Here is a 23,084-nt window from a genome sequence, read left to right on the forward strand (position 1 = left end):
TGCTCTACATAACAATCACCACAGTTTACCGCTGCCATCCCGAGGCCAGCAGCTTGCAACAAATTCTGTAGGTCTTGCTTTAAACTCTTGGCTTCTACAGTGTTTTTTCTTGCTATTATTTCATTTTGATCCTCTTTTCTCTTTAATGTATAATATTCATTATTTGGATTTTCATTCAAATTATATGGCCATTTTATAGTCTCTCATAACTATTTCTAATAAAAAAAATAACCAAATAATTATACTATAGTGATAGATAACGTCTCAAACACCAAATGGAAAATGATTAAGTATTCATAATTCATTATGTTTTGCTGACATAAATAAGGTGACTATTTGTCTTTTAATGTTTAAAGGTTGCTCATGACTAATTTGGATTGCCAAGCTTTTATTTATCACATATTAAAATTAAATTATTATAACCAAATATATCCCATTCTTAACTTAAAAGGCAGTTGTTTCGGGCTTCCCTTCATTTTGGCTGTCTTTGAAACATTTCACAGCTCAGTTTGACTCTCTTAAAGAGTTTGGAAAAAGAAAAAAAGTAACTCTGATTTTCTATTTCAAGTATTGGTTGAAATTAGTACACAGACCACACACAGCATAGCAGTTTAAAGAAGCCTCCAGGATTGCGAATTTGAAGACTTCCTCCTTTATAGAGATAGGCATAGAAAAAAGGTATTTACCTAGCAACAATTTGAGGAAATGCTAAAAATACCCTAAAAGACCATCTGGAAAATCAACTAACTAACTTGAAATACAAGGCTGAATCAGGCATTGTTTAATTGTATACAGATCAAAAAAGAATTCTTTATTCCCAAAGGTGAGTTTATCTCTATTCAATTACCATTAATTTCTCCAGGACTAAGTGCTATGAAGTTTGAATTCCAAACTATAATGTATATATTAACATGCCCATTTCAGTAAGAATTCATAGCTTTTAATCCTATAAATCAAGATCCAACTCTTTGTTTATTGTTTCAAGTATTTGATAGAAGTACTGGAATCAATCTTGAAAAGGACCGTGTCATAGATTTTAAGGCTTTAGAGCTAAGAGTGAATTTAAAAATAATTTACTTCCTCATTTTCAGATGAGGAAGCCAAAGTTTAGTGAAGGTTTGATTTCTCTATGGTAGAGACAGTCCAGAACTCCGGGCTCTTCTCTTGAAGCCTAGCAGACTGTCTCTTGAACAAGAATGTATAGAAGCTAAAGGACAAAAATGTGATCAGCCTACAGATATTTTTCAGGTATTCAGTCGATAAAGTTAACGTCCCTAGCTACCTGTCTAAGTGACCATTGTTGGCACATGAAAAATAAAGCCACACTGCTACTGTGGTCAAATGTAACCTTCAGAATTGTCTAAAAGGCAGACATTTATGGGGGATGGATGGTGTTTGGATATCTGGGCATGCACGTCTACACACATGCACACAAGACTCACTGTAGTATAAAATGTTAAGACAGGGTGAGGCAAGGAAGAGAAGTGGTGTGGGCCATGCACCAGGGAACTCCCCTTGCCTTGTTGAGGGGCAGAAGTGTTCAGAACTAGAGAATTCTAGGTTCAAATCATAATAGTTAACATTTGTCATGGAGGGAAGACAGAAATGACTTTTTATTTAACGCATTTTTAATGAGATAACTATTAAAAATGTAAATAGCTGGTATGTAGCTGTATGTGGTAGTTAGATTCAGTTGTCAACTTGGCCAGGTGAATCTGCCTAGTTCTGTTGCTGTGGACGTGAACCAATGTTACATGAACCTCATCTGTTGCTAATTACATCTGCAGTTGGCTAGGAGGCGTGCCTGCTGCAATGAATGACACTTGACTTAATTGGCTGGTGCTTAAATGAGAGAGCGCAATGTAGCACAGCCCAAGCAGCTTGGCATACCTCATCTCAGCACTTGCAGCTCAGCCCAGGCCTTTGGAGATGCAGAAAGGAATCACCCCAGGGAAAGTTGTTGGAACCCAGAGGCCTTGAGAGAAGGCCAGCAGAGATTACCCTGAGCCTTCCCATGTAAAAAAGAACCTCAGATGAAAGTTAGCTGCCTTTCCTCTGAAGAATTAACAAAATAAATCCCCTTTTATTAAAAGCCAATCCATCTCTGGTGTGTTGCATTCTGGCAGCTAGCAAACTAGAACACTGTATTTACCCAAAGCTTGACCCCAGATCTTCTAATAGGTAGAAGGTAGAACTAGCTAGACCATGCATTGCGGCATCTTATATTATGGCTATTTAAATTGAATGTGGTTTTTCTAGTTATATTAATATTAGCAAAATGATGAAGCCCTACAATGAAAACATCTGTGAGTAAGGCCTGTGCATTTCACTCTTAATTCTACTCTCTGATCTATTTGAATAAATCTCAAGTATATTCTTGGAACATCTTTAAGGGCAAAAAAAATTTGCAAAACTTATAAAATTGGGGGGAAGGTATCTTTTTAAGAAAAAAAATCTTGCAAATTTTATCAAACAGATGGTGATTGAACAACTTCCTGGAACCCTTCCTGGGGTCTCAGAAGGGATCTATATAAAAGAGTGGTTCTAATGTTTATGTCTCTTTAGCTTTACAGTAAATCTGCTACTGCACAACTCTCCCTGACCAGGTACCTCAGTACACATACTCTGCAGGCTCCTAGAATAACTCATCTATTTTTACACAAGATCCTGCTGGTCTCTACCTATTTGTGTGCATTTACTGACATAGCTCATTCTATTTGTCTTAACTAATTACTTTCTCTGCAAATTAATGTGACTTTTTCCCAAACTTCCTTTTTCATTCTTTGAAATTCTCATTTATTTCTTTGGTCCACACAGAAACATAGCAAGACCATATTTGTTTGTGTGATGTAACAATGTCATTTTTTTAACCCATCATGTCCAAATACCCCCTTGCCGTCTATATGAATTCTACCTATCCTTTCATGGTCAACTGTCATTCCTTGTGTGATTTCTCCATTTTGTGACTCCTTCTCCTTAATTATCAAAATCTAGTTTTCGACAATTATGATATACTGTCCTTATTATTAGCATTTTGTTATATATGTGTGAATACCTTACAGCAAACCCTTGATTATAATATTACTCAAAATAAAGTTAATATTAATTTCATTTATATCATCATCACTAATGTATTTAATGCATTCTCTTTTTTTTTCATTCTCCAAAGAACACCTAAGTAGGGAGAATTATTGACATCATTTAATGATAAAACAATGGAGTCAAACAAAGACTATATGAATGTCCAACATTCCACAACTTAGTAGAGTATAGAGTCAAACTCAGGTTCTCTTACCATAGATTTTACGCTATGTCTACTGAGCCCAATTGCTTCCCTCAGCACTTGCCATGAAAAGTACATGTTCTTGCACAATGAGTTGGCAAAAAAATGTGTTCACTGAATAAATTTTTCTCCAAATGTCCTGTTTTTTGAAGCTGACCTGCATGACTATGATATACTTGCAAAGTGTCAAATATGACAATGTTGATTGGGGGTTATTAGTTCTCATATCTGGCCTTAAAGAAGGTTCAAAGAAACTAAACCAAAATGGAGATGCAAAAATTTGGATTAAGGAGATGATGAGGTAATTACTAAGGCTTCTTTGTGGGGCTTCCATGATTGATTTGGTCCATCCTTATGGTTTCTGTGCTTGATTAATTATTCAAAGCTGTTTCTTTCCATTTGCTGATGCTGTTCCCTACTGATCTTGAAATATTCTCTGAAATGTATATCTTCAAACCCAACCCAATCTCTAACTCACATGACTCAGAATATTTCCCTAAACCTCTACCTCTAGGCTTGGGGGTTAGAAGTGGAGATGGGGAAAAATTACTAATTTATCTTTAGAGACTTTTCTAGAGCATAATTTCCTTTCCTACCATGAAAACTGAGTCTGTGTCACAAGAGGAAGTGTAGGTAGGTAGTTTTTCAATTATGATATTTACATTGAATTATAATAATAATGACAATATATTTACTAATAACTAATTTTGATGATATGCTTAGCTATATATACAAGCATTATGCTAAATAATATCCTTAGATACCATAACCTTATTTACTATTTTCAGGGATTCTATGAGAAAGTTCTATTATTATTCCCACTTTCCAGATAAGGAAAGCAAGATTTAATGCTCAAAAACACTCTGATATTAAAAATTTTGCATTTTATTACTGCGTCTTCTCTAATTCTAGGTCTGTACATTCTCTAGCTCTCTAGGGATTAAAATAGAGACTATAACACAGTAAGCACATGAAAATGTTGGTGGAGTGAGTGCTAAATGCATCAATAAGTGATTTCCCATGGATATGGGATAAGAAAAATGGATTAGAATGCCCATTCCAAATCCCTGTTGACCTAATTATGAGCAGTGAGAGCAATGTTACAATCAATACAAATAATCAGTATTTCCTCTGTGATTATTGCAAAAATCTGGTTAATCACAACAAGATGTATATATTGTTCACATATGAACAAATAACTTTTATGTAGCAAGAGAATTATATAACATGGAAGTGTAAAAATGACATAAACTCTGGATTGGTGATTTCCCTCTCTTGGAACTTTCCTCCAACTTGGAGCATCGCAACTGCCATTATTTGGATTACAAAGAAAATGATGAGGTTTTGAGTCTGAGCACAGAGGATCTGTTGCTGCCTAAAGATCACTTCCTACCTCAGGACAACTTACTAGAGTTTACTTGCTAGGATTTCTACAATTGAGCCATGCTCATCTCTCATGGTAAACATGCATACGTGCACACATTCTATACATACCTGTATAATTTCCTTTGGTTTCTCATAATACAACAATACTTTAACTGGTTTAGAATCCATTCGAGATAGAAAGGATGCCCACAAACATTCTCTGACTTTCCCAGTCCAAAGGCCCCCAGAGTGCCTTTCTGGAGAGCACAGATCTACAGTGCTTCTCTTCCTACTGTACACCAACCCTCAGATTCCAGAGGGCCATATGAGACCACAGGGAGATTATGTTCTAGAAAAGAGTCTCTAAAGACAAATTAGTAATTTCTCCCCATCTCCACTTCTAACCCCCAAGTCTTGGACACCATCGACCTAAAGAAATACCATCCAAACTAATTTCCTTGCTCCTTGCTTTGCTACCTTATAATCCATTGTCCAAAAACAACCATCTTTCAATGGTTTTCCATTGGACTTAATATAATATCCAACTTCTTTATCCCAACTTCCAAAGCCCTCCTTGATGTAACCTATCTTATTCCCCAATCTCTTCATGTTCCATTTTTCCTCTTTCATGTTATTGTCCAGTCATAACTGCCTGTTTTGGATCCTCTAAAAAATATCAAGCTCGTTTCTGCCTTAGGTTTGTGAATTAACTGTTTCATTAGCCTAGAATGTTCTCTCCACTGATTTCCAGATAACAATATCCCAGTCAGTCAGTTTTCAGTTACAGGATCAATCCTCAGGCTTCAGAAAAACTCATCAGACAGTCTAATCCATAGGTGACACTCTAATCCATAGGTAACTCCTAATCACCCTCTATCACTTTCTGCATTGTACTTACCACCATCTAATTTATTGTTTGTTGTTGTTGTTTCTTTGTTTTCATTGTGCATCACCCTCATCTAGACTTAAGCTACATCCAACCAGGAACCTTGTCAGTGTTTTCACTGTCATAGCCACAGTGCTTAGTATTTGGCATACAGTAGGTATTCGATAAATGCTCCCTGACTGAACATGTGAATGTCCTGCAGCCTGCCCTTAAAATATGGGAAGAATATAAAAGAACATTTTGATTCTCACTTCCATCCCTGTGTCTGCATATTGTTTGTGATTCACAAAATGATTTTTATCTTGAATGTCACCAGGAGCCACTCTGCCAACTACATATTGATATTCTTTGTCTACAACTGAGGAAATGGAGCTCAGGGAGTTGAAATGTCAGAACTGGGATGTGCTTTCAGTTCTGTTGATGTCAAAGTTCTTGTTCTTTCCTCAATACCAGAGCTGCTTCCTTTGCTAAAATTCTCAGTGAATTTAAACTGTTTGAAACCACTGCCTCAAAGTGCCTCACTTTTAAAAGTTGAATTCATTATTTTGAATAAAACTATCATTACAGAAATTTTTTTTTTATGTAGTGGCTTTCTTATCCTCACTTTAGAAACTCTACAGAAAACAAATCTAGTAATGAAGGAATTTCAGACTTGTTCGTAACTGCAGTTTGACTCTTACTGAGGGACGGAGGGAATTTTTAAATTGTTAAGGATATCTGATATGCCGTTTGTGCTGCATATCTCTAGTTTATTACTGAGAGCATATGGGCAAGGAGTTACCTCAGTGTCCAGCTGAGTAGGTATGAGGGCTGTTCCAATTTTGACTCTGGACAGATGTACCTCAAAAAGTTTCAAAAGCTCACTCTCACTTATATCCTCCAAAAATAAAAGTCCCCATAATCTAATCAGGATTAACAGCTGTAGATACATTTTTAAAAATATGTCCATTTGTACCATGCTTCTTCACTTCATCTTAACTGTCATGGATAACATTCCAAATGAAGTATTCAAGGAATTTTGTTTCTAGCTAAAATATTCAAGTAGAAAGGGGGAACGTGTTAATTATACAGTGAAAAAAATTGACTACTGTTGGCTCACCGAATCATTAATACAACTTGTGGTTATTACCTGGCCCTTCTTCACAAAGTCACCAATAAATTCACTAGAATGCTTAAAGCAAGTATGAAAATTTTCTTTTCTCTCCAGAACAGAAAAGGGAAAGGTTGAAAAGCCAAATAAAATATGAAAGTGAAAGGTCAGAACTTTGCAAAATGTCTTGAGCATTACGACAATATTACAAAAAGGGAAATCATAGGTCTTTCACTTGGACAAATTTTATGCTAATATATGACAACCCAGATGCAGGTATCACAAGCTTATCAAATAAACTGGACTAATAGTTAATAGGTGTGTTACAAGTGTCTGCTTCTTTGTTAAGCATTCCAGGTATGTTATTTCATTAAATCCTCTAACTATACTTAGCAGAAAGTATTATACTCACGATACAGTGGGAGATATTGAGGCTTTATGTGGCTAATTAGTTTATTTATGGTTAATATATTAAGAATCCTGAACATGAACCCAGGGCTGTCTGAATCTAAAGTTTACATTGTTTTAAAGTTTTAGGCTACAACTTGTGGCAAGGATAATAAAACTCTCTCCCATATATAATACTGGAAAGTGTTCTTTACAATGCCTACAATGGAAACACTTTTAAACCCAGTGCTCTAGAAACAAAAAGACTGACATGATTGTCTCAATATAAATTTGAATAGTTGGATAATAATTTAGCCTTAGCTAATAAATGAACTACATATTTTCTTTTGTTATAGAAAAGTTTAGAATCTAGCTAATTTTCAGTTGACAGAATTGTGATAAAGGAACTTCCTCCAATCACACATCAAAGCCAAGTGAAACCTACACGAGTGTCACATCTTGCAGGGAGTTTGTGCAGGTGAGAAAGAGAGAAGTTCCATGAAATGGTAAGCTCCTGAGGAGATGCTAAAATAATTCACACAATAAACTCTATAAGTCAGAAATCAGAATGCCCACCTTTTTGGACTCAGTACCAAGTGGTTCTGATTGCTTGGGGATACTGCTTTTGATTGTCTGCCCTTTTTTGAAAAATGTGTGTACATCACCAGGTCATAACATTTATGTACCCATTGCAGAATATTTCCTTGGTATGAGAAGGGCACTGAAAAACAAGTTGATGTGGGCAGGCAAGCAGAGAACAAATCAATATCATACATTTTCCCAAAATGCTTCCTGTGAATGTCTTTCATCCTGTGTACCCAAGAAATTCCTCTCACTTTGGCTTCTTTAGATATTGATTACATCAAAAAGCAACACTCTGCTCAGAGTGGCAGATGCCTTTTTCTGTCATAGGTCTTCTAATGCATTGATGCTGGGAATTTCTTTCTAAATTAAAAGGAATTTTAAACATTGAAGTATTTGACCCCTTGTTTGATCAAGGGTTTCATTTAATCTTCTTGTGAATTTGGTCATTTATCAATGGATATCTGCTAACCAAATTCTCTATCAGCCTATATTATTTTCAACTTAACGGTTTCATTTTTTGACCTTAGATTTATTTATTTGTATACTTGATTATTGTTTTTGTCCTTTCCATAGAATGTAAATTCTTGGTCATCTGGGCGCTTACCTGTTTTGTTCATTAACTGTTAGCATGATATCTGACGCATAGAAGTTGCTCCACAAGTCTGCGTTGAATCAATTAATTAGTTAATTAACTAACTAGTAGTTGCTCAGAAGTCAGAAGTTAATTTCCCAGAAAATCAAAGTTACAATTTTATCCACATGAGTTTACGAAAGACCACCGAATCCACAATGTAACTAACACAAAATTAATGTTTAATGTGATTTGGAACGACGTTTTATTTTTTTCATGTAGCAGCGTTTCTCACCAAAGAATTGAAAGCAGGATCTCCAACAGATATTTGCACAAGATGTTCAGAGCAGCCTTATTCACATCACCGCTGCCAAAAGATGGAAGGCACAAGGGGCCGTCGACCGAAAAATGGGCAAATAAAATGAGGTGTGTACATGCAAAGGAAGATTATTCAGTCAAAAGGAATGAAGAAGCCTGTGACAGGCCAGGGCGAGGGTTGGAGGCAGCTGACCCAGGAGAGCTGGACTTCAGGCGGCGCGCAGGGGGCCTCCTGACAGCCTGCGGGGCCAGCGCACTCCGACGAGCAGCCACGCGCCCATGGCACCCGATGGTCAGGGAGATGCGCACCCAAAAGAAGGCGAGCGGGCTGCTTCACTGCCCCGCGAACCCCTGAGCCGCCCCGGGCCTGCTTCCCGAATACCCCGGCGTCCCACGTCTGCCCCGGACCCAGCCCCAGCCCCAGCCTCCTCCCCTAGACCACCCGCGCCATCTACCGGCCCAACCCCGGCGACTCGCGGCTTCGGGAGGAGGAGAAGGTGGCGGCGTCAGGGGCAGGTGGGAAGCGGCGGGTGGGCGGCCTTGGGGCCTGGGTCCCCCAGCCCCCCCGGGCCGCCGCCGCGAAGGGGGACTTGACCTCGCGGGTGTCGCGCTCCTGGCGCCTCGCCCCTCGGCGCCGCCAGTTTCCCCTCTTTTTAATCATCTAGTGTGAGTGTCACTCGAGGTGGTTCTGCTTCCCCACAGCGACCCTGTCCACCCCGCTTCCTCCCAAGCCGCCGCCACCTGTGTTCTCCTGGGCCCTTTCCGTCCATCGTTTCCAGAGCCGTGGACAGGCTTGGTGCTCGGATTCACCCAGGAATTCTTCAGCGTAGACCAGGAACTAATTCCGACGTCAGAAGGACTGTAGGAGTTGCTCGTGGCCAGTAATGCTGGCCAGCAGCAGGCTGGAGGGGTTCAGGGACCGCGGAAGAATGAGATGAGGAAGTCAGGAAGGTGGGGGGGGGGGGTGCACAGTTGGTGCTGTTCGCACTTGTCCACCGGAAGTCATTGAGACCAGGTTGCAGTGGCCACCATTAGCCCTTTGGATAGCCTGCTATCTGCAGAGCCATCTGGAGAGCATTAGTGGAGCTGAGATGGTGAGGCCAACCTCCGTGATGCTGGGGCTCATGTTCTGAAGTCAATCTTGGAGAAAGAGGGATCAAAGTCACTTTTTAGAGGCTTGGGTGCAAATTTGGTTGGAGTTGCTGCATTAAGGGCTGTGTATTTTTCATGTTACTCCAAAGCCAGAGAGCAATTTAAGAGCAGTTTCGTGCCTAATAACAATGTTCATTTTTGTCAGCTGGCTCTACAAGCCTGTCAGAAATTCCTTAATGAATTCTATATGGACGTCTAAAGCCCAAAATGCAGCTAAAACCAATAGTGAGAGGCTCCAGTGTACTTGTGTTTACTAGACAGAAGATGCTTCTCATTGCTACAGAGGATTAACTGCCTCATGTGCTCACATTTCAGAAACTGTAATCGGGTTTGCTATTTGTTAAAGTTTAAAGAAACGTCTGAAAGACAGTCCATTGGCCTCTTCCACAAATGGGACAGACTATTCCACAATTTTATTTATTTTTGGACTCTGCAGCTGCTGTGATTTCTAAGGGCTGTGCCTCCGGTATTGCTTATCCTCATGAAGTCATAGGGATGCAGCTCAGTGAGGAAGCCACCAAGTACAAATCTTTCATCCAGAATGCTAGCCTGGTGTTTGGGAAAGAAGGTTATCTTGCCTGTTTTCGAGAATTATTTTCCCACCTCATCAGGCAGATTCCAAATACCGCCATTGTCTTGTCTGGCTATTGAGTACCTACCTGTTTGAGGGCCATTCTTACTTAGTAACAGGCCAGAAAAAATGTACTCTAGAAGAATAAAGCTGAAACACTAGAGAATTTTTTCCCACTGATGTTTAGAATGTTTGAGACTGAATCAGGAAAGATCCTAAAGTCTCTGGCTCATATCACCTGTTGGACATTTCCTTTTGGATTCCTATTTTCTGGAAGATCTTAATTCATTAACTTCAGTAGTTAATTAAAACTTTTTTACTTAAAAGGATTCAGGATAAGCAGCACAACTAAATTAAATCAAGCTATTTAAGAATTTTTAAAAAAGGAATGAAGTCCTGAAACATTTGAAAACATGAAGGAACTTCAAACACATTTTGAGTGAAACAAACCAGACACAAAAGGACAACTATTGTATGATCATACCAATGAGAAATAATTAGAGTATGCAAACCCATAGAGTCAAGATCTAGAATATAGGTCACCAGGGAATGGGGTGGGAATAGGGAATGGAGAATAGAAGCTTAACTTACAGAGTTTCTTTTTGGGTTGATGAAAAAGTTTTGGTAATGGTTGGTGGTGATGGCAGCACAGCTTTATCCTCTAAAAAAGGACTCTAGTAAGGAGATTAAGACCCACCTTGAATGGAGTGGGTCACTTCTCAATTGAAATAACCTAATTAAAGTGTCCCACCCACAATAGATCTACACCTACAGGAATGGCACAAAAGAATATGACCTTTTCTGGGATACACAACAGCTTCAAACCACCACAGAATGACTACAGTATTGATAAAGCAAATGATTTACTTGAATTTTAGTAATGAGTTGGAAATTGTTATCCTCTACACTGGGCTACTTCTCTACCAAGACGCAGTACACAAAGTTGTTAGAATGTAGGGCTCTGGATTTAGCTAAATATCAACTTAAGCCTGTAACTATTAATTCCAGAGTACTTGAGGTTGCTTTTCACTTGTAAAGTTGAAGTAATAATAGCATTAATATCACCAAGTTGTTGTGAGGCATAATTAAATTATGCACAGAAAGTGATTGGGCAATGCTATTTGTGGTTATCATTATGAACCACACTGTAAACTGCTTACTAGAAAGTTCTAACTTGATATCATCCAATTCAAGTTCGTGTATTCCCATCCTTATTCCCCACTTCTATCATGAATCTGATCTTCTTCGTTTATTTTATTTTTGTATGAAAAATGTTTTTCACTCTCTGGTTATCAAAGCTAGATATCTGCAAGAGTCCTCTTTTGTTTCTTTTATTCTGTAGCTATAGTCAATAGCTGCTGCTTCACAAGGCTTCTTTAAAGTATCTTCCCTTGTTGCTCATTGCCACCAGCTAATTGGCCCAACCATATCAATCAACTTGAATTTCCCCACTATCTTCTGTTTCACAGTTTTACTTGACCCTTGAGATTGCACGTAATCCTCACAGTCTGGAACCCTCTTAACCGCCACTCTTCCATTTACCTAACTTTTCATATTTATGCCTCAGCTTAGCCATCATCTCAAGAAAATCTTCCGTGCATGCTCATCTCTCTGAGTATGCAATCCCTTTCTCACAGTCACAGAACCATCCGCTCACCCCTATTATATCACTTTTACACTGTATTTTTCACTTGACTGGCATGCTCAGGAAATACAAGATACGCAAAGAAAAGTCTTGCATCATAGTCATAGTTTCCCTGGTGCCTCATAGAATTCCAGGCACATAGAAAGTGCTCAGTCATTTGATTAACATTGAATTAACAATCAAATGAATAAAGTGTCTAGCTCATTCAAATATTGAATGAGCTAGACACATGTCTTGTCTAGCTAGAGCCTCATATATTCAGGAATGTGGTTGAGACCATTAACCTTGATGAGCATTAGGACCAGACTGAGATGAGCTGGATGGATATCGTCAGCTCTATGAGATTAGGAAAGGTCAAGATTCTCTGGACCTCACTTTTCTCAACTGTAAGCCAGGAATAACATCTAACTATAACAGTCAACTCAAAGTTTATTATACACATTGTATAAGATGATATTAAAGATGTTTATGTAGCTTTAAATCTGATATCTAAAGAGTTGTTACCACATACCAAGTATTTCTTTAGGTGCTTCCCCACCGTTATCTTATTTAATCATCAAAGCATCCTCTTGACTTAGTTCATTTTATTATCATCCCTATTTTTTAGGTGAGAGAACCTAGGACATAATGAGGTCCAGAGGCTTTCCCAAGGCCATGGAACCAGTAGGGGATAGAGCCAGAACTCACTAGCCACCAGCATTATAAACAATAATGTAAGAGTCTATTATGAAGTAGTTACTCAATAATTATGAGGTGGTTTTGTTTTTTACCTACAGTTTACCCACAGTTCATTTTATCAGAGATATTTTTGGGGAACATGTCATATACTGATTATACAAATATTACAATTGCTTTGAGTTGTTAAATACCCCTCATATCCCAAGAAATACGTAAAGATTTTTCCCAACACTGTCATATCCATTCCTCAGAGTAATCCTGTGTGGGGCTGTAGTTTCTTCAGGACCATTTTGCAGATGAGGAGACTGAGGCTTAAAGGTATTAAATGACTTACCAAGGTCACTTTGCTAGTAACCAGCTAAGCCAGAGTTTGAGCCCTTATACTTTGGACTCTACAGTAAGTTTTCAGTTTCTAAGCCACATTATTATTTTCTTTTACAATGTAAGATTTTAAGTTGTAAAAATAGTTTCAAAATATATGTTAACAAACATGAATTTAGTTGAGCTTCTTAGGTGGAAATATCCAGGGATCAGAGGAAAATATACATTCTACATTGCCTAAAAAAATTTTAAATAGGTCAGCAAAAATTGATCCTAGTAGTCACTGTTGGTGTACCACTCAAATCACTTTAGATGGCCATTCCCAAGCTGCTGTGAATATTGGCTGCTAACAGCTCACAGCTGCATCCTTCTGTGATGAAATTGTTTTGGTAAATGTATGCACCTCATTCAGAAAAGAGAGGTTAAGCCCATCCCTCATAAGTATACACTCTATCCTCTTATCCTATCAACCTGATCCCAGCCTCCCCAGGGGAACACTTAGAGTCAATGACTGAATAGCAGGGGTAAGAAAACCTAGCCCTCTTACCTCAAAGTGAAGCAACTCTGTAGTTCCCTACAAGCTTCAGACCCCTTGTGAAATCAGACTGAGTTTAGACTCAGTTGAACCCATATCCTATCCTTGCCTAATATTTTCCCCTGCCTTAAATACACCCTGCCTTTACAGGGGTCACCTGAAGGAACTCCTTCCATAAATCACTTGCAATAAATCACTGTCTCAAGCTGTGCTTGTAAGATCTGGAACTCAGCCACATGTTTATTTGAACTGTAGTAGATTGAAATTTATTGTGAATATTCATTTCCTCCATAGGTTTCACATTTAATTCAACCTGACCCTCCTACATTTGGTTGTTTAAAGAAAATCTAAGAGTAAACACAAGCCTATGAATGTAAGCTGTCAGAGACTTGATAGAGTCTTAAAAAGAAATTTGTCACAATATATACAATCAAAACTACCCCTGTGCACAACTGTGTGAAGTAGGTATGTTAAATTTAAATTTAATCAGCATCCCCAGTTGCACCATTTTCCTTCAGTCATTTGTCTCTGCATCATTCCTTTAGTAATCAGTGTCTTCCAGTTTGCTTTCCCTCTCCTCCAAAATAATATCAATAAATATAATTTAATTGCTTTTTTCTGATAGATTTGAAAGTGACTGTAAACCATGGAGCTAGAAGCCAAGTCTCTTGACACTAAATCTAGTGATTTCTATACTAAATCTCTTGTATTATCATGGACTTTAATATTTTTTATGCTCAGGAGACCACAATACATTTCTTGTATGAAACTAAACAGGAGCAAAAAAACTCTAAGTGATTGAATGAACTTTACAATGGTCAATGAATGATGGAAATTGTCTTCTATATGAGAGGGTCCAATCTGTCTCAATGCCTATTTTTGTAAATAAAGCTTTGCTGGAATATACCCACACTCATTTGTTTATGTATTGATTATGGATGATTTTGTGCTATGATCATAGGGTTAATGGTTCACAACAGAAACTATATGTTCCGCAAAACCTGAAATAATTTATTGCCTGGTGCATCAAAGTAAAAGTTACCAACGATTGTCCTAGACAACAGGACCTCCCACTTCTCAAAAATAACATCATATATTTAATTACCTGCTGTAAGGCTGACTTTGTAGGACGATTATGACTGAAGAAGAGAAGATTCTGAAGTCCATGACCAAGACAGGCCTTGACCATAACCATTGAAACGAATATTTCTTTTATCTGCTACTTTATTTCTTAACACACACTCAAAATTTGAAAGTATTAAATTTATGATGCACCAATTCTTCCCAAGGTGCTACATAATGTGATTTCTTTCCTGATATATAATAGGGAAATTTATTTCTTCATAATATATTTCATAAATCTACTCAAATGCAGTATTCAGGATCCCTCTCTTTTTTGTTTATTATTACGACTTCAGTGATTATCTTGGTGCATAGTAGACATAGAAATACAAAATCTGCCAAATGAATGAATTCACCAAGTATGTATTTATCACCTAATTTGTAACTACTTTGGTAGCTCTAGAAGTACAAAGAAGAACAGAACCTGGCTTTTGACATGATGAAATTATGAATTACTTGTAAAAACAAACATGTGCATGAATATGAAAGGTGGAATGAGTGATGTGTGATATCACAAGGGGACAATGGTTGATTCTAATCTGGAATATCAAAATGACTTAAGGAGAAGTAGTATTTTAAAAATAAAAGTAGTCAGAAATTGATAAGAACCAACCAACCACAAACATAATTGACATTTAACTAATTTAAAAGTATTATATTTAAAGAAATACTCAGAACTTTACAGAATTTATAAATGTACTTATGGATTTCTATTTCCACTAATAATAAAGCACATAATTCAAATCATACCACTCCCCCAACTGAGAATACAATAATGTGTTATAAGGGATGAAGGATACATGGAGTTAAAATACTCTAAGATCTTTCACTGGGAAGAAGGTAGAAGTACCAGCATCAGGATGTATAACATTGTAGCTAAATAATAGCATTGTGCCTAAATAATATCAAATCATAATATGATGGTTGGGTTGAAGTGTCAGTTTGGCAAATGATGGTACCCAGTTATCTGACAGGCAAACACTGGCCTAGCCTTTGCTGCAAGGATACTTCATGGCTGGTTGATGTACCAGAAGGCTGGTTTATGAAAATCATCAGTCATTGGTTACATTTGTGACTGATTACATCTGTGATCAACTAAGGGTGTGTTTTCCACAAACAGAAGGATCCAATCTGTTGAAGGTTTCACTGCTTCTTCATCCGCCCTATAGGTTTTGGACTCTAGGGTCCCGATAGCTGTGTGAGACACTTTTATAAATCTCTAGAGAATCCTGATTAATGCACATAATGTAAGGATAAAAGAAGAAATGGTTAAAAAAACATTTAATTCAATTCAGAAGAAAGCAAATCATATAAAAGAGCATACAAACAAGTTGTAATTCAAAATCATTGTCTACAATGAAGTGTCAAAGCCCTGGTATTTTAATAATTATATTAGCTGTAAATGAAAAAAGATACAATTTAAAGACAGACATTAGGATTTATTATAAAAGTATCAATTTGTGACAAAATAATCTATAAATCAAGGCAATTTCAATATAAATTACTGAAGGTTTTTTTTTTCTTTTGTGTTAATTAACAAGGTGAATCTAAGATATATGTAGAAATATAGAAACTAAGAATAACCAAGACAAGTTGAAAAGAAAAAAGTATGGAGACTGTATGTGCCAGATTTCAAGTACTATAATTTGGCATTTTGTCTTGCCTTTCACCAGTGAAATATGACATTAATGCAAGGGCAATCAAATAGACTCAGAGAATAGGAAAGAGAACTGAGAAACAACTATATTTACATGGACACCTGATTTATGACTAAATGTGCATGAAAGAAAAGTTTTTCTTCCTTTTATAGTGTTGAATCAACTAGATATCAATATAAAAGAATAAATGAAACTTGACTTCTATTTTACCCCATTACACAAGAATAAATTCCAGATGGAGTTTAGATCTTAATATAAAGAACAGAGAAAGAAAAAGTCTAAGAGATAACATCAGAAGATATCTGCATTTTCCGGTAGGGAGATATTTATTAAAAGGGACACAAGGAACAATAACTATAAAGAACAGATTGATAAAGTAGGCAACATTACTATTAAGAATATTTGTTTTTGCAGAGACACCATAAGAGAACAAAAAGTCAAGCACAATGTACAAGAACATCTTTGTAACACATAATGGACAGTGAGCTTATAGCCATGTATAAATATCTCCTGTAAATCCCTATGGAAAACACAAACTACCTACTAAGATAAAGAAGTAAGTGATTCCAACAGACACTTAAAATAATGGATATCAGGCTAACCAATAACCACATAAAATGTGTCCAACCACATTTGTGATCAATTTTCTTATAACCAGGAAAATACGGGTTATAACCACAATGAGATACAACTACACATCAACCAGAACAGCAAGACAAAACAAAACATTATTGACATTATTGAGCAAAATTAATGATGTTCACTTAGAACAAGCAGTTCTACTCTCAGAATTTTAATAAGTCTCCGTGGATGTGTTCACAAGAGACATGTGGATGAATATTTACAGTACCTAAAAATTAAGAAAAAATAAATCCAAATGTACATAAATGGAAAAATGGATTACTATATCAGAATGCATTCATTCAGTGAAATAGTATACTGCAAGGGTCCACAAAACCTTCCATAAAGCATCCATTTTAGGTTTTGTAGGCCGTATGTTCTTACTCCAACTACTCACCTCTGCTGTTGTACATGACACCATACATAGACAAGAAGTAAACAAATGTTTGTGGCTGTGTTTCAATAAAGTTTTTTATTAAAGCGGTCAAAGGCAGCTGGATTTGTCCACAGATTCTAGTTTGCTGATTCGTGCTCTACAGCAATAGCAATTAATGAGCTACAACCACATGCAACATGAATGAATTCCAGAAATCTCATCTTGAGTGAAAACAGGTACACCCAAAAGTGTGCACATCATTGGATTCCATTTACATAAAGTGCAAACAAGTTAAAACTATAGCATTTAAGGATACGTGTTTTGGTGGTAAAGGAAAAACAAAACGAAGAGCAAATTATTTTGAAGATCAGTTGTTTCTTTTTTTTTTTTTTTGATGTAAAGGTATGCTCTGGTTTGCTTTTAATGCTGTTTCTTGACCTAAATATTTAGTTGGAAGTGAACTTCTGAGTTGTGCATTAAAAAAAAATTATCCATGTGTGCTTATAACATAGAATAAATACAGATAAAATATTCTCATATATATATTTCTTCAATGTTTACATATGATATATGGTGGTTAATTCTCTGAAGTATAAGGTATTCCCATTTTATAACTGAGAAAACTGTGCCTTTTCAGACCAATCCGCTCCAGTTTGCTAGTTGCCAGAATACAATATACCAGAAATGGAATGGCCTTTTTTAAACGGAGAATTTAAAAAATTGCAAGTTTACAGTTCTAAGATGATGAAAACGTCCCAATTAAAGCAAGTTCTATAGAAATGTCCAATCTAAGTTATCCAGGGAAGAATACCTTGATTCAAGAAGGCCAATGAAGTTCAGGGTTTCTCTCTCATCTGGAAAGGCACGTGGTGAACACGGCGTCATCTGCTAGCTTCCTCTCCAGCGCCAGGAGGCATTTTCCTTCTTCATCTCCAAGAGTCACTGGCTGGTGGATTCTCTGCTTTATGGTTCTGTGTCATTCTGAAGCTTTCTCCAAAATACTTCTTCTTTTACAGAATTCCAGTAAACTAATCAAGACCCACACAGAATGAGTGGAGACATATCTCCACCTAATCAAATTCAGAGCCTGCAATTGGTTGAGTCACTTCTCTGTGAAGATAACCTAATCAAATTTCCAACATACAGTGCAGAACAAGGATGAGAAAAAACGGTTGCTCCCACAAGATTGATTAGGATTAAAACATGGCTTTTCTAGGGTACGTAAATCCTTTCAAACTGGCATAATATCCCAGGGAAAAGTGGCATTGAGACTATGTCTCATTTCAGATCTCATTTTGTTTGCACTATGTTATCCTGCTAATGCCAAAAATAATGGATTGATCGGAGGAATGAGAAGATACTACATTCACAGCATTGAGGGGGTGAAAGAGTAGAATAGTAGAGGGGAGAAGAAGAGTAGAATAAATCAAATTAGAAACAATAGATTTTGGCTCATTCTGTTTGATGCAGGTCCAAGCGGTATCGTCAAGCACCTTGAGAGAGTGATTTGAACTTATCATAGACAGGCTTTTACTCTTCCTGCCACCCGGAGCCCATCCCCAGTTTTTCAATAACTTGTTTTCCTAAGTTATGTCTTCTCTATTTTTCCTCTCTCTTTTAAGGACAGCTTTTCCCTATCATCAAATAATTTGGCTGTCACTCATATTAATAAGGGGGATTTGTTTTTCTTTTTGTCAATAGAATTAACTTTTATGTGTGGAATAGCTGTCCAGTCTAGTATGTATTGGAATTCATTCACTTATTCATTCATTGTAAAAAAATAAATACGTTCAGTCAATTCACTATTTATTTAATAAATGAGTAATGAATGATTTATGTTATGTTTAATTATGGAATGAATTATTAAATTAATAGAGATGTAGGAGAAACAAGATGGTCAAATATCTGCCTTCAAGAAGCAAATATTCCAGGAGATAAGCCCCAATAAACAGTAAAAATAAATAAAACTGTTATACAGTTGGGGGAAAGTGCTATAAAATACATAATTTATTTATTTATTGGAGATCATGTAGAGGTGTTGTTTAGTTGGAAGGGTTAAAACAAAGTGGGAGCTCTGAGGGTTAATAACAAACTGCCTTCATAGGAGCTGGATGGAAGGAAAAGGAAACAAAAAATTTCTTTCCAAGACAGGAAAGAAATTACTTTGTCCCAGAAAATGACGAAAGCCCTAGGACAAGATGAGGTTGGAGAAGAAGATACCAGACTGGTCATGCACATTCTTTATAGTTATGATAAAAAGTTTAGATTTGAGGGAAAGGATAATCCATTAAAAAGTTTTAAATGCAGTAGCGACATGAACTGAGCAAATTTACTTTTTAAAATGAAACTCGCATGTGCCTGTGTTGATTAAGTATAGAAGGGAGCAAGGGTGGAAAAGGGATGTCCATTCAGAAGGCCACAGTAATAGCCTAAAAAGAAGTAGTGGTAATGGAAATAAAAAAACATAGAGAGAGATGTGAGATGTATTTTGGAGTGTAGTGGTCTTTTTTTTTATTTTGGGAGAGTTAAAACTCCCTAAATTTAAAGATGAGATAGAATATGTGAGCAGTGAAAGAAAGAGAGAAAAGAAAGAAGAAAGAAAGGAAGGAAGGAAGGAAGAAAAAAAAGAAAAAAGGGAGGGAAGGAAGGAGGAAAGGATGGAAGGTGGGAAAGAGGGAACTTCAAACCTATTAGGTTTCTACCTTTTGTAATGATACAATAAGCCAAAATAGGGGTACGTGTTTACTTTTGGGACATATAAAATTTAAGTGATCAGTAAAATATATTCTTATAAGTGTTCGTTTCAATGTATAAACCTCATTTTTATAGGAAAAAACTTGGACCAGGCTTAATATCATAGAACCGGTTCTAAATCCATAAGAAGAAATGGCATCATCTAGACAGCTTGCAATGGGAGAACAGTCCAGTCCGACAGAGGGCAAATGCAGAAATTGGACTTTGAAAAGAATGTTCTGTCAGTGAAGTAATAATAAAACCACAAGAGGAAATATTTTAATGGAAGAAACAGTCAACTGAGAAAAAATGTGTGATAAAATACCTAATTCGATTGCTGACTAATTACTCCCTAGGCCTTAGCTGATTTTATTTTTCAGATGCTCATGTCAGTTCTGATTCTTTCCTTCTTATCATTTCCTTTCAATAAAATCAGTGTCAAATAATATAAATATAGAGAAGTTCTGAAGATTATTTTGGCATATTTGTTGATGTGATGGTATCAATTAAGTCTTACTTGTTAAATTATATCTCCTTTTTTTTTTCTACTCAGTGCATTAGTAGATCATGAAAGGAATTGTGATAAAATTTTATGAAGGGATTTGAACTTCTCTATGGCACCATGAAAAATAAGATAAACTAGTAAACTAGATTCAATGATGGAAGCAAACAGGGAGTAAATCAAGCATTGAAGAACACACATAAACCTTTCATAAAGAATTCCGACTGATCCTCATTTCTCTCTCTGCTGTTAGTGGCTTATTTATATCCTAAAATGCAAATAATAGTACATTAATGTGAAATACAAATAAAAATTTGCTGGGGAAGTTAAACACATACATAGGCTATCTCCCAGGCCTTGTCTACCCTGCTTCCTTTTCTATGATATACCATTCCATAGTCTGGGGGAGATAATGGGTGTAATGGAGCAGCCTGACCATACCTTTAATCCTAAAGTGGAGACAAGCAGCCCCAGCTTCCTATCAGGCCTGGAACTCTCAGGGGCAGGGGATTTCCTGAGTTGCATAAAAACACTGACCTCAGGTTTCACAGATTTGTCTCTTCCCCAAGTTGGGAAGTTGGAGCCTGGGGAGCAGCCATCCACTGATCCTGATTACAGTAGTTTGGCCTCCCCAGGAGAGCAGCCACAATGGGATATTTTCCCCTGCTCTTTGGCCCCTTTATGCTATTTAAAGAATAAAGTGGCCATTTGCTGAAACTTCCTGTTGTGCCTGAGCTTGTCTTCCCATGATGAACCCTATAGGATTATGCTCCCCATCATTACCTTGAAAATCAACTTTTAAATGAGACAAGGGCATATTTAGCTAGGCATACTTGGCAAAGATGGACCAACAAGTTTTTGTATTTAATTCTGATTAGCTTTGTGACCTTGGACAATTATATAACTTAACAAAAACTAATTTTCATATATGTAACAATGATGATATTCAATATTTAATCAGATGTTTATCAGAAATAATTAGATAATGTATTACTATAAATATAGTGCCAGAAATATAGCAGGTATTCAGTAAATAACCATTCAGTAAATAACCACACTATCATATACTACACTATCATGTTTGATGTGATTATAATAGAAGTTGCATTTCATACCTTCTTCAAGGTACCTTGGTGAATGTTAACATAATAATGGCTCTGGGACGATGAAAATAACAAATTTTTGTATTTCACAATTTACAACTATGGTTTTCCAACCTCTTTGACTAATGGGATACTTTTTTTTTAAGTAAGGTCTTAGAAAACTAGTGTTTGATGAAATATATTCTGAAAAGCTTCCATATTTTATTAGATGACATTCATGTTTACGAGTGGTTTTTTTTTTTTACTCTATGACCTTAAGCAAACTACTTTGGCTTCATGTGCTTCAGTTTCTTCATCTCTAAAATGGTATGAAAATATTTCTTAGTCCATAATATTGTTGAAGCAATTCAATGAGATAATATATAAGAATTCTCTAGTATGCTGGTATCAAATCTTCTCCATAAAAAATTGAGGGGTTTTAGCTATTGTGGTTGTGATTTTTGTGACCTCTTTAGGGTCGAGTATGATTCGGAAATTACTAATTGTTTACACTTTTTGAAAGATATATAATGGCAACTCTTACTCCTGTCTTCTTCGAAGTCAGTATTCCCAATGTACTGATTGGGCTATAATCTAGATTCTGCTGGAGTCCTTTATAAACAGAGTGAAAGTCAGATGGAGTAAGAAGCCACTGGTGAAGCATGAAGCTGGAAGTCAACAGAACCCAGAAAAAAAGGGGAAGACAATACGATGTGCATTGCCATGTGACAGAAAGGCCAAGGACCCTCAAAGATGGTAGGCCAACCCGAAGACAGTGACCCCAGAAGGAAGCAAGACTTCCAGCTTCTCAAACTGTAAAACAATAAATTCCTGTTGCTACGCCAACCCATTGCATGGCATTTGTTATAGCGGTTAGGAAACTAAAATGAAGCCTAGAGATAATTCACTAATAAGAATCCACTCTGATCAGTTTTTGTTTTTCTATTGAAATCTTAGTGTAAGGGGTGATTCAAATCGCATATCTTCAGGACTGAGAAATCTCTTGACTAGTTTGTCTTTTTTATACTTTTTAACCTCTTTATGGTGTAAATGTAGTAGAATTTCACCATGCATTAGTGATTAAACCAAATTGAAAAAGACAGTAAAATGAATTAAAGAATGAATACATTTATTTTCCTTCCAAGTAAAAGGAAAATATATTTCTACCAAAAGAAAAAAGTTTTCTTTCCATCTTTGATTGCATTCTTTGAAATTTATAAACGATGATTACTTCCTTTAAGGCTACTTTGCCCTGAAATGCCTCAAACACCATAGCCCTTTAAAGCATGGCTACTGCAGATAATAATTTTTATCAAGAATCTTATCAATCAAGATTTTATAAGAATATGTTTGCTACAAAGACATCTGTGGATCAGAAAAAAAAGCTTATAAAGCATCATTCAAAAAAAAGCAGACATTTTGAATAAGTTAAATGGTTTTATCACAATCCAAATGATCAGTGCTAAAAATCTGTTGACATTATTTTGACAAACCTTCAGAGTTTTTCAAAACATATCCTTTCCTCTCATTGTGCAGAATCAGTTGGGCACTATGTATTCTTGAATAAATCTTCTAAATATCTCTGTCGTATATCTTTTTTTTT

At 36.6% G+C, this 23,084-nt stretch overlaps 1 pseudogene; it reads left to right on the top strand.

Moving 5' to 3' along the window:
• The first annotated feature begins 9,423 nt into the window (after nt 1-9,423).
• On the top strand, nt 9,424-10,733 carry LOC143675545 (solute carrier family 25 member 33 pseudogene; annotated as a pseudogene).
• The last annotated feature ends 12,351 nt before the right edge of the window (nt 10,734-23,084 follow it).

The sequence above is a fragment of the Tamandua tetradactyla genome, chromosome 3 (assembly GCF_023851605.1).
Source record: "Tamandua tetradactyla isolate mTamTet1 chromosome 3, mTamTet1.pri, whole genome shotgun sequence".
NCBI lineage: Eukaryota > Metazoa > Chordata > Mammalia > Pilosa > Myrmecophagidae > Tamandua > Tamandua tetradactyla.